The sequence below is a fragment of the Gossypium hirsutum genome, chromosome A01, assembly GCF_007990345.1.
Source record: "Gossypium hirsutum isolate 1008001.06 chromosome A01, Gossypium_hirsutum_v2.1, whole genome shotgun sequence".
Lineage (NCBI taxonomy): Eukaryota > Viridiplantae > Streptophyta > Magnoliopsida > Malvales > Malvaceae > Gossypium > Gossypium hirsutum.
This window is the reverse complement of record NC_053424.1, coordinates 36,750,470-36,762,426: the sequence shown is the minus strand read 5'-3', so window position 1 is coordinate 36,762,426 and position 11,957 is coordinate 36,750,470. Positions and strand designations below refer to the sequence as shown.

General features: G+C 36.0%; 1 non-coding gene across 1 annotated transcript; it reads left to right on the top strand.

Moving 5' to 3' along the window:
• Nucleotides 1-2,191: 2,191 nt before the first annotated feature.
• Nucleotides 2,192-2,297, top strand: LOC121207208 (small nucleolar RNA R71). Its single transcript, XR_005902307.1, has one exon. It is a non-coding gene; the product is annotated as a small nucleolar RNA R71 (small nucleolar RNA).
• Nucleotides 2,298-11,957: the final 9,660 nt, after the last annotated feature.

Genomic DNA, 11,957 nt, shown 5'->3' with positions numbered 1-11,957 from the left:
AAGGCGGGGTAAATAATTCTTGCATCTAACCACTTAATTACATCCTTCCGAACCATTTCATTCATGATAGGGTTAAGTCTCCTTTGCTCATCACTCTTACCTTTTTCACCTTCCTCTAAATTAAATTTATGTATTCAGAAGGAAGGATTTATACCTCGTATGTCAGCTATGGTCTAACCAATTGCCTTCTTAAATTTCTTTAAGACATCAACCAATTGCGCCTCTAGATGTTTTGCCAGTTCTACTGAAATAATCATAGGAAAAGTAGAACTATCACCAAGATAAACGTATTTTAAGTGATACAGAAGCACCTTTAGTTCGAGTTTAGGTGGTTATTCGATTGACAAATTGGGTTCTAAAAATTCCCGAACCTTTAGCTCTAGCAGTTTGAACCACGGTGGTTGAATATAACTCCTCAGATTGGCTTCTATCAAAGCCAAACCTTCATTACATTTTTCATCTTTGAAAGGTTCAGACTCTAAGGTGTTTTCCAACGAGTCTTCTTCAGAATTGCTTCTCATAAAAACTAAGGTTTCTACTTCCTCCATTGCTGAAAACTCTTTCATCGAATCAGGAAACTTCATTGCTTTCAAAACGTTAAACGTTACCTTATCGTCTTGAGCTCGCATCGTGAGTTCACCTTTTTGCACATCAATCAATTTTCTTCACGTGGTTAGGAAAGGTCTCCCTAGGATGTTTGGAACTTTTTTGTCTGTTTCAAAATAATAATAAAAACAATGAAATCAGAAGGAAAAATGAATTTATCGACTTTTACCAAAACATCCTCGACCATTCCTTCGGGATATGCTAATGATAATGGGTTTTACTTCACCTATTCACAACAACTTGAAAATAGATTTGGGCATCAAGTTGATGCTTTCTCCTAAGTCACACAAAGCTTTACACAATATGATTCACCAATGTTGCAAGGTATCATAAAGATTCTAGGATCCTTTAATTTCAATGGTAGTTTGTTCTGTAAGAACGCACTACACTCCTTTGTCAAAGCAATAGTCTCATACTCTCTAACTCATTTCTTCTTGGACAATATGTCCTTCATAAACTTCACGTAATTGGGATTTGCTCTAAATCCTCCACCAACAAAATGTGGATGTGTAATTACTTTAAAACATCCAAGAACTTCTTGAATTCTACCTCTTGTTTCTGCTTATTCAGCTAAAGTCTTTGAGGATATGAAACTCTTGGTTGATATGGACGACTTTTCTGAGGAGGTAAATCTGTAAAAGAAAGGGTTAGCTTTTCAGTTTAGGGTTTACCTCATCAAATTTTCCAGAATTTAATTTTTCTGTAGCAGAAACTTCAACTGTCAGTTGACTTTCCTCCTTTCCAATAGGCTCATCTTCAACCACAACCTTCTTAGGCTCCAAAGTCTTACCACTTCGTAACTCTACTACTTTACGATGTTCATTACCCAATTTCTCAAATTTTCTGTGTCACTCAACAAGGCTCCTTGTAGTCTATTATGAAGCTCAGTAGCTAATTGACCTATCTGGTTCTCCAAATTTTTCAGCGTCCCTGCTTAACTTTGGATCAAGGCGTCATTTTTCATCATGTATGCCTCTAAAAAGCTCTCCAAACTATTTGATAATTCAGATTGAGGTGGCTTTGGAGCTTGTTGGTTAAACCCTTGGGTTTGGTTGGGCCTATGCTACATTTGATTTTTTTTTTCGGTCTATTTCCTTGATTACTTCAGGAAAAGCTTGGATGATTCCACCATGAAAGATTGTAGAAGTTGGACTACGGTCCTTGTCCACTTCAATATTGGTACTGGTTCCTTATGTAACAAACTAATTTGGGATTTGAAGGGAAATTCTTGAAAGAATGACCATCCCCACAGTATACACAAGAAACTACTTCATAATGACTAGGTGATTGAGCTGCAAAATCATTTAAATTGTTAGTGGTAAACTATTTTAATATATAGGAAATAAAATATACCTAAGGAGAAAGTGAAGTCATTGCGTCCACCTCATGCACTCCGGCTACTCATCTTCCTGAAACTGCTCAATTCATCAGCCATTAGTAGTTAATGTTTGTAATCCTTTCAATGATCTCATAAGCCTTGTTATAAGACTTAAATAAAATTGCACCATTTGCAAAAGCATCTACCATTAATCTTGTGTGTGCATAGAGACCATTATTAAATGTCTCCAATTGGATACAATGAGGAATCTCGTGATGAGGACACTTACGAAGTAATTCCTTGAATCTTTCCCATGCCTCGTACAAACACTCATCATCCAATTGTTGGAAAGTAGTTATCTCATTACGCAACTTTGCGTTCTTACTTGGTGGAAAGTATTTTACCAAAACCTTTAAGCTAATTCTTACCATTTAGATATTCAACTTGGTGATAATAAATTCAGCCATGCTCGTGCTCGATCTCACAATGAGTATGGAAACAGTTTCAACCTCAGTGCATCTTCAGTCACACCAGCTATCTTGAATGAATCACCTACCTCAATGAACAAACGATGGTGCAAGTGCAGATCTTCCATAGGCATACCACTAAACTGCTCCATCATTTGGAGAATTTGAAACATCACTAGTTTCAATTCAAATTGTGGTGCCTCGATATCCAACCACCTAGTTCCCAGATTCGACTCATTGAAGAACGGCACAGCGTATTGTTTGATGGCACGATCCCTATCATAAGCAATAAGGATTCAGTTGTACACTTGATTGGCACCATTACCTTGTCCATCATTTTGATTTCCAATGTCCATCTCAGCTTACCTTTCAGTAGATCTCTCACATCTTCTTTGTCTAAAAGTTCACTCAATTTTAGGGTCCACAAGTAATAGATCAATGATTCGATCTATACTAATAAAACACCTAAAAAATAAATAAATAAATAAATAATAAATTAGTAGGATTAAAATAAATAAATAAATAAAAATAAATAAAAACCAAATTGTAAAAATAATTTCACAAGGAAAATGATTAAGGCAACAGTCCCTAGCAACGATGCCAAAAAATTGTACCGAATTGTTACGTGTTACGTATGTGTACGTAGTCGTTCAAGTAATAAGTAAGTAAAAATGAGTTATCGTCTCCACAGGGACTGTATAAGCTTAAACAATTAATTTTGAAATTATAATTAAGAATATAATTTAGAAAAAACTCAATAAATTTGGATAGTGATTATTAGATTAATTAAATACAAGAGTGATCCTTAATGCAATTTTTAATTTAAATACAATCTACCTCAAAGTATGAATGAAGGCTTTAGCAATGATTGGTTTTTTAACATCACAGTAATGATGTGCAATCATACATTACCGATGCAAGTAGTAAACAAATGTGATCTATCAAATATCGATCCCACAGGGATGGTTGTCTTTTCTTTATTAATGTCGGTGCAATAACTAGATAGAAACGAGATAAATTGTGAGGATAGTTGTTGGAGAAAAAATTTGAAAACAATAAAATAAAATATGATAATGATAAACTAGGATTCCCAACATGAATCTTCAACAAAATACTAAATGCTCACAAGGTATAAAATAATAGGTGAATGTCGAGGCAATAAATTTCAATGTGTAACTTACCTGGCGTCACTACTCTATTTAATCTGAGATTTAACCATGCATATTAACCCCACCTTCCAATGATGGCAATATGGCTCTATTAAGAACAAGTGGACTAAATTCCTCTAATCCTCACTCAACTTCCGTTGTAATACTTGTTGGCTCAAACTGTCACTGCACTTTCCAGTGTCAGTCACTGCAATAACACTTCTGTGTTAATAAACATTTAAACCTCAAGATTAAACAATAAAAGAAAGATTGAATAAGATAACATTTATCCAAGAATTCATGTGTACTTCCATACAAACAGAAAAAAGAGAGTAATCACCAGTCTCATTTTTAATCGCACATCAACCTTTTATGTCCTCCTCCAATAGTATAGGTGTCCTCTCCTCAGAATTATTCTGTCCTTGTACGTACAGGTTGGTTATACTAGACTGGACAACTCATGCATTTTTAGTTCTTATTTGGACAACTGTCAGGTGCAGGGACAATTCTGGACGCAATCTAGAACTAACTCATGCAGCGACATTAATGCAAAAGATAGCAAAATTAAAGATAAAATAGGCTAGGATTTACTCGGGTATAACATGCAATTTACTAAACTAAAAATGCTAAAATATATGCAAGGATAACTAAATATGCACAACTTAACCAATAAGTAAAGAGAAAAACCTATGTTCTTTCTAGTGCTATCACACCACCAAACTTGAGTTTTTACTTGTCCTCAAGTAAAACAAAAACTAGCTAGGCTATAAAAATTTTACTAAGGCAAATGAACACTCTAGCAACTTGAACCCTCTACATTCCCAATGAATGAATCACATTCAAATGAAAGAATATTGCATCGACAATACATAAGTATGAATGAATAAGGTTGCAACAACATCAATGTTGGAATCATGCTTCAAACCCTAAGTTCTGTCTACCAATACAAAATTTATTGTACAATACTAAGTGTTTATATATTATATATATTTATATATATTCGGAATAAGAGATATCTTTGCATTACTATACCTTTGTTCTTGAGAAGTAACGATGGAGTGCAACAAACCCCTAAGGAGTATGTAATTACGCCGACACACACTCATGTAGCGACAACCTTTGGCCAACTTGATTTTTCTAACCCTTGTATTGGAGTGTTCCCTCTTTAACATTCCATACTACACCCACTTTGGAGTGTCTCTAATTTATAACTATATATATAAGCAGCTATGTAACAGCCTGATTTAGGGCCTAGTTAGAATAGTGGTCTCAGGACCACAAATGCAGAGTCGAATAAATTATTTTATTATTATTTTGGAGTCATTTCATGTTTATATTAGTGTATGAAAAATTTGGTGAGTTAATTTTGACGTTCGTGACCTCAATTAAGAAAAAAGGACTAAACCGCATAAAATGAAAAAGTCCTAAATTGATAGCTAAAAGTGTCAAATAGCTAGAGAATAAAGATTGGAAGTCTTTAAATGGAAATTAAACCCTTTTAAAAGAGCTTGGCCGGACATGAGACAAAGAGGAGTAAATGGTCAAAATGTTAGGTAAGTGATGACATATTATGTGATAAAATAATACCTTAGGTGCCTAGCCTTAATCTTTTTCACCTATTCTTTCTTCTCAACCAAAAATATCAGCCAAGAGAAGAGTTTTGAAGCTTGAAATTTTAGCAACTTATCATCTCTAGAAGTAAGTGATTTCCATACCCTTTGTTGATGATTTTTTGCATTTTTGATGCCTTTGAAGCATAAGCTTCCAAATGAGGGTACTATTTTGCAAAATGATTAAGAGTTTAGGTGTGACAGCCCTAAATTGACCCTAGTCGGGAAGTGGTTTTGGGACCGCTAAACTGAGTCACTGAAGTATTTGAATGTGATATTTATTTTCTAGAATATGTGAATATGAAGCTTCGATTTAGTCGATTGCATGTGAATTTAGTTAATAGGACTTATGTGAGAAAATTTACAAATGTGCTAGGCAAATGTAAGTGGCCTATTAATGCATGTTATAAAGATGTTGGGTTTGCATGTCAAATTACCCAAAATTTGAACTAGTGGGCGGCCATGCTATGGGTTAAAAGGTATTATAAACATTTTATGTTAGTGTTTTATGTTAGGAATAATAAAATAAGGAGCATGGGTGATGAAAAAAAAAAGAGAAAAAAAGTTCTCATTTTGCTCTTCTTGACCGAAAAATCAAAGGAAAGAAAGGAAGAAAGGTTGAAGAGGTTCGGCCATGCTTGTAACTAGGTTGAGCTCAAGAACAAAGGGGAACTAAATCCGATAAAGGAAAGGAAAAGGTGATCGAATAGCCGTTGAAATCGTTCGACAACATCCGAGGTAAGTTTTCGAGTAATGGAACTTAGATTATGATTTGATTAGATCATGTTATAAGCAAATCAAAATCATGCTCTTTGTATGTAGCTATTGAGCCGAAAATGATAATGCTTGATAAGTGACTTGTGTTTGAATTCTAGTTATGAAAATGAAATATAGATGTGTCATGATTTATTGATATGTGCATGAATATTCGGATGATAACCGGGCTAAGTCCCGAAGGCATTTGTGCTAGTGACTAATTCCGGGCTAAGCCCCGAAGGCATTTGTGCTAGTGACTAATTCCGGGCTAAGCCCCGAAGGCATTTGTGCGAGTTACTATATCCGGGCTAAGTGCCGAAGGCATTTGTGCGAGTTACTATAACCGGGCTAAGTCCCGAAGGCATTTGAGCGAGTAGCTATATCCGGCTAAATCCCGAAGGTACTTGGTTTGGGAATGAGCAATCTTGCTGTAATAATTTCAATTAATACGCTCGTAAAATCCCAACGATGAGGTATGTTTCGTATATGCATTGGAATAGTTGATTCCTTTTAAATAGTATTCGCTCAGTCGATTAATAAGCTTCCGGCCTTTGGTTAAGTTGATCCCTTATGTATGAATATAAGGGTTGGAAATGTGAAGTAGGTATGATTTTGAGAATATGTGTATATGAAATTATCCGTTTAGTCATATGAATGCTATACTTCAGTTGTGCCTAATTTCATTGCTCAAAACTTACTAAGCATTAAATGCTTATTCCGTTTCTTTGATTCTCTATTTTATAGATTTTGGTTCGTCAGCTATCGGACTCGGGAGTGTCAAAGTCGAAGTCGCCCACACTATCAAAGCCCTTTTGGTACTCTTTTAGTTGAACTCTGATAATGGCATGTATAGGGCTGCCCTTTTGTTGTTAGTCAAGTACTTTGGTATTGTATATATTTGGATAGCCATGCGAAAATGGCTTATATATTTTGAGCATAGCGTTATAATCATTTTGTATATATATGGTTATTGAGAGGTGTGGAAATGCTTGGCAATGATTAGCCATTGGAATGGTTAATCACGATTATATTTTTGTGCTATGTATGTTAAAGGGCTAGTTGAATCATGGAAATTATGAAATAGGTAAAGTCTACCTTAAAAACAGATACCGACAGCAGCAGTGATATGAATATGAAAAATCACTAAAAATAGTAGGAATAGAATTAAGTTGTGAATAAATTATTTAATCGAACCTTGATGAATCTATTTTCATATGAGCCGTATTTTATGAGATGTTTAAGTTTTCGTGAAACAGGGCCAGAGCGAATTCTGGATTCCCTGTTCTGACTTTGGAAATTCTTTATAAATTAACAAGAGATAATTAGAAGTCATACCATATATGTATAGATTCCTTTTCGAGTCTAGTTTCTTTAGAAACAAACGACATAAGTATTGAAGCCCAGTACAGGGAGATATCTAAGTCGTAATACATGAAGGTCAGAGTAGTCGAACCCTAAAACAGGGGAGACTTTAACTAATAAACTGTACTAATTGGCTCGACCAAAAATTCTAGAAAACAATTTGTAGATGGACATATGAGTCTAGTTTCAGGAAAAATTTACGGAACTGGTTTTTGAGTTTTGGAACTTGAGATATGATTTTTAAGGTGATAGTGACGCAGTTAGCCAGCTTGTCTGGAAATTTTAAAATGGACTGTGTAAATAAATGAATTAAGTTTGTTTGCACCTCATGTTCGACTCCGGCAATGGTCTCGGGTACGGGGTGTTACATTAGGGTTTTTCCATGAAAGTATTTGTAATGTTTACTGAGTTTTTATGGAAGAAAATGAGTCTTGGGTGTCTTATAAACAACTTTTGTGAAATGTGTTAGCATGAAAACACCTAAAAGGACTATTTTGCATAAGATGTAAAATAGATGATAAGTGTGTGAAATAATGGGAATTTGGAGTTTCTATAAGAGTAGAAAGGGTTCGGCTAGGCTTTAGATGTGAAGAATTTCGATAAAAATCGATTTTCGGGCCTAGGGGAAAAATGGTCATTTTGTCAAAGTTTAGGGGCAAAATGGTCGTTTTACCAAAAATATGAATTTTCGATTACCTAATTTTAGTTAGTGACTAAATAAGTGCATTTTGTGATTATATATCAAGAATCACCAAATTTGAACTTAAACCGGGGGAAAGCCAAGCAAATCGACAAAATCAACTAATCACCACATTTTGTAATCCGAGGTAAGTTGTATGTAAATAGTACAACTAAATTAATAATATATGTGTTTGAATTGTATTGAAATTTTTATAGCCTAATTTTCTTGATTGTTGAAATGAGAAAATACGATGAGAATAAAGATAGTAGAATTCCCGAACGAACCTTAGGAAATAAATCGGATATTCATGTCATGACGTTTGGGGTCACTTGTGTGGGCTAGTGTAAGACATGTCTGGGACATGCATCGACCATATTATGAGAGCCAGTGTAAGACCATGTCTGGTACATGGCATCGACATTGAGATGAGTGCTAGTGTAAGACATGCCTGGGACATGCTTCGGCCTTGAGACGTAAGCCAATGTAAGACATGTCTGGACATGCATCAGCTACGAGATGTGTCAGTGTAAGACCATGTCTGAAACATGGCATCGAAATAGATATACTAGAAATTGTGTAAGACCATGTCTAGTACATGGCATCAACACCTGACCCCATGTATGAGGCTTAATAAGTATCTGATAATGTTCCAAATGGTTCAACGTTGAAAGTATTATTTCAAGTTAACAAGGAAAGTATAATTGTGTTGTGAGCGGTACAGGTACCTATATGGTATGTATGAAATGTGAGCTCAGTATATGCTATATGAGGTGTATTGAATATGGATGAGTAAGTTTTACTTGTGCCACTTGTGTATTATGATACTCGTTGATGAATGGTAAAGTTATGTTGTATATTTATTTATGTGCAACTTACTAAGCATTATGCTTACTCCCTCTCCTTTTTCATTTTCTTATAGTGCCGTCCATCTAGCTCAAGGACCAAAGGAAGTCAGAGATATCGATCACACATCAATCGAAGCATTTGGTATAGTTTGATTTATATTTTTGAATATGGCATGTATAGGACTTAGACTTTATTATTTATGTGTCATTGAAAACTGGCCAAATGTGTTGGCTTGGGTTGGAAACCCTTCTTATTGTATTAAGCCTTGAATGATGGCATATATTCATTTTGATATATGAAAATGAAGTTATTCTCATGAATGAATAATTGCTTAATTGATATGTAGTCTATTGTGCCTGATTTGGTTGCATGAAATAGTCTAATCTTGATTGTGGTTGCTATCATGTAGGTTGTGCAAGTAAGGGTGGCAAATAGGCTTGGTAAATAGCCTTATATTGTCCACACGAGTAGACACACAGGCATGTGTCTAGGCCGTGTGTGACGTACAGTTTGCCCTATAGGCATGTGGTCTGGCCATGTGAGCCCTACACATAAAAATTTCAAGTCAGTATGCATGATAGTAAACACATGGGCAGAGACAAGGCTATGTGTCTCAACCGTGTGAGGGACACGGCCTAGAACAAGAGCGTGTGCCTTGGCCGTGTGACATTTTGGGCATGCTAACATCAGAAACAGAATTTCCAAGTTTTTGTGCTCGGCTAGGACACGGGAGTGTCATGGCCGTGTGAAGGACATAGGCCAGGGACACGAGTGTGTGTCAGGCCGTGTGAAAACCCCTGTAGGTGTGCATTTAGAATTAATTCCACACGGGTGGAAGACACGAGCGTGTCCCTATATTGCTTAAGCTATGTGAGCCACACGGGCCATCAACATGACCATGTTGAAATGGCCACATGGGCGTGTTGCCTTTCTACACGGGCGTGTGCCTTGTTTCAAAATCAAATTTTCTATAGATGGTTTAAGGACCCAGGTTGATCCCGAATAGTTTTCAATGGTTGATTTGGGGCCCGTAGGCCCATAATAAGATGTTTAAGGTAGAAATTGAAAAAGTTCTAAATTTGACCAAGACTTGGTGACTTGGGGAACATTTTTGTCCATGAGATTGAGTCAGGTAATGCCTCGTATTTCGCTCCGATGTGGGTTACAAGTATGGGGTGTTACAAGCTGTAAAAAGTATATTAATTCAAGATTTAAGGAATGATAGTAGTCATCTATTACTAATGCATCCTAATAATCAAAGAATTGAAGCTACAACCTTTTGTCAAATTTATCCAACTCATTCATTGCTACTTCACATGATTCAAGAATTAGCATCAAATGTAACCATTACAATTAAACCTTGCATGTTTCATTACCGAAAAAAATTTTAAAATGTGCGTACGTTTCCAAGCCCTATGTGCATTCCCCCAAACTTAAAGTTGTATTGTCTCTAATGCACTAACATGAAAATGTAATGACAATAAAAATGCAATGAAAATGTGTACTTATCAAAATAAAACTTATAGCTACATGCAATGCATGAATACTACAGCTAAAGCTTAAAATAAACTAACCCAGTTATCCTCAGCCATCGATGTGGCTGCATGATGTTTCTTCTTCCTCCTTTTCTTCTCCTCCTTCTTTCATTTTTTATCCTTGGAGCACTTTCTCTTCTTTTCTTTGGGCTTCGCATGGTCCTTGGATTGCTCCTCAATTTTCGGCTCTACCCCAGCATCATTGGCTACTTCTTATGTAGGAGAGGCTACTTGGAGTGGTCTAATGTAGACCACTATTGCCAATGAATTGCATTGCTCCTTACTGGTTACCTCAACAAATTTTGTATGTCTTGATCCAAATTATCAATATTTTCACCCATAGACTTGGGTGTGGTGACAATGTTCACAACAGAATCTTTCTCTTCTTTTTCTTTTTCATTTTCAACAACTTTTTCTTCTTCAGCAACAACTTCCTCTTCTACAGCAGCAACTTCCTTCTCAAAAATAGTGTCCTCTTGATCAACAAAAATACAATCCTTGAACAAGCTATCAATCTTTTGCAGGTATTCTTCAATGTCGATGGATTCTTCTTCTTTGTCATTATCCGAGACCTGCACAATAGGAGGGGATGTCACCGATCTGTCTCAGTCTTCTAAGTTATCATCCGCGAATGAAAGTTCATAATTTTGAATGATTAGATGAAACATTGGAATTCCGATAGTAGGGACAGGCTTAATTGGCTTAATATGGCTACAATAGAATTGTTCCAAGATTTTTTATAAGCATAAAACAAATTCTGGGATTTCTTCATATCCTCTATTGTAGCGACAAGCCTGATCTGCCTACTATTGATGGAATGGACAATTTTTTTAACATCTTTCATTTTACGCCATAATGATGTTTCTGCATTTAGGTTTGTTCCTTTGCTGTAGGCTTTGGTTTTGCCCTTCCTGTCTTGCTTGTTTATGCCTCCTTCAGTATCAAGATATCTTTGCCACGAGTCATTCTTTCTATAGAGGCTTCATTGATTGAGCCCTTATTATCCAGGACTTCCTCACCATCACGGGGCATGATTCCTCTTTGCTAGCATAATAACATCATCAATGATGGGAAAACCAAGGTTCTAGTTTGCCTTGCGGTGCATTTAGCAATTTCCTTGTAGAGTATTGCACCGATATCAATCTTTCTATCCTTAATGATGGAATGTATCAAACACATTCTATCGAGGGTGACTGTGGTGTTATGAGTGGAGGGCTTTAGCCTGCAATTGACAAAATGAAACCAAATTTTGCTTCACAGCGTTAGGAAGTGACGGTGCATTGCATAATTCTTTTGATGGGAACCCGTCCACAATGCTCCTTTGACACATAGGTTTTTCACCAACAGGTCTCGTTTTTCATCTGTGATATCTTCAATAAACTCATAGTGTTCTTCTACATCCACCTTGGTATTGTACAGCTCGTTGGTTTTTTTAGCGTCCCATGGTATTAAGCCTTCTCAAACAAAAATGAAATCTAACTAATGATCATAAAGGTTAGCATAAAACTCATGTACCAGTGAAGGGGAATAGCTTCCAGAATAGGTGCAAAAAGTTTCCCATTTTAACTTTGAGATGATTTCATAGACTTGCTTACCCAAGTCTTGTTGTTGCAAAAGGGAAATGCCC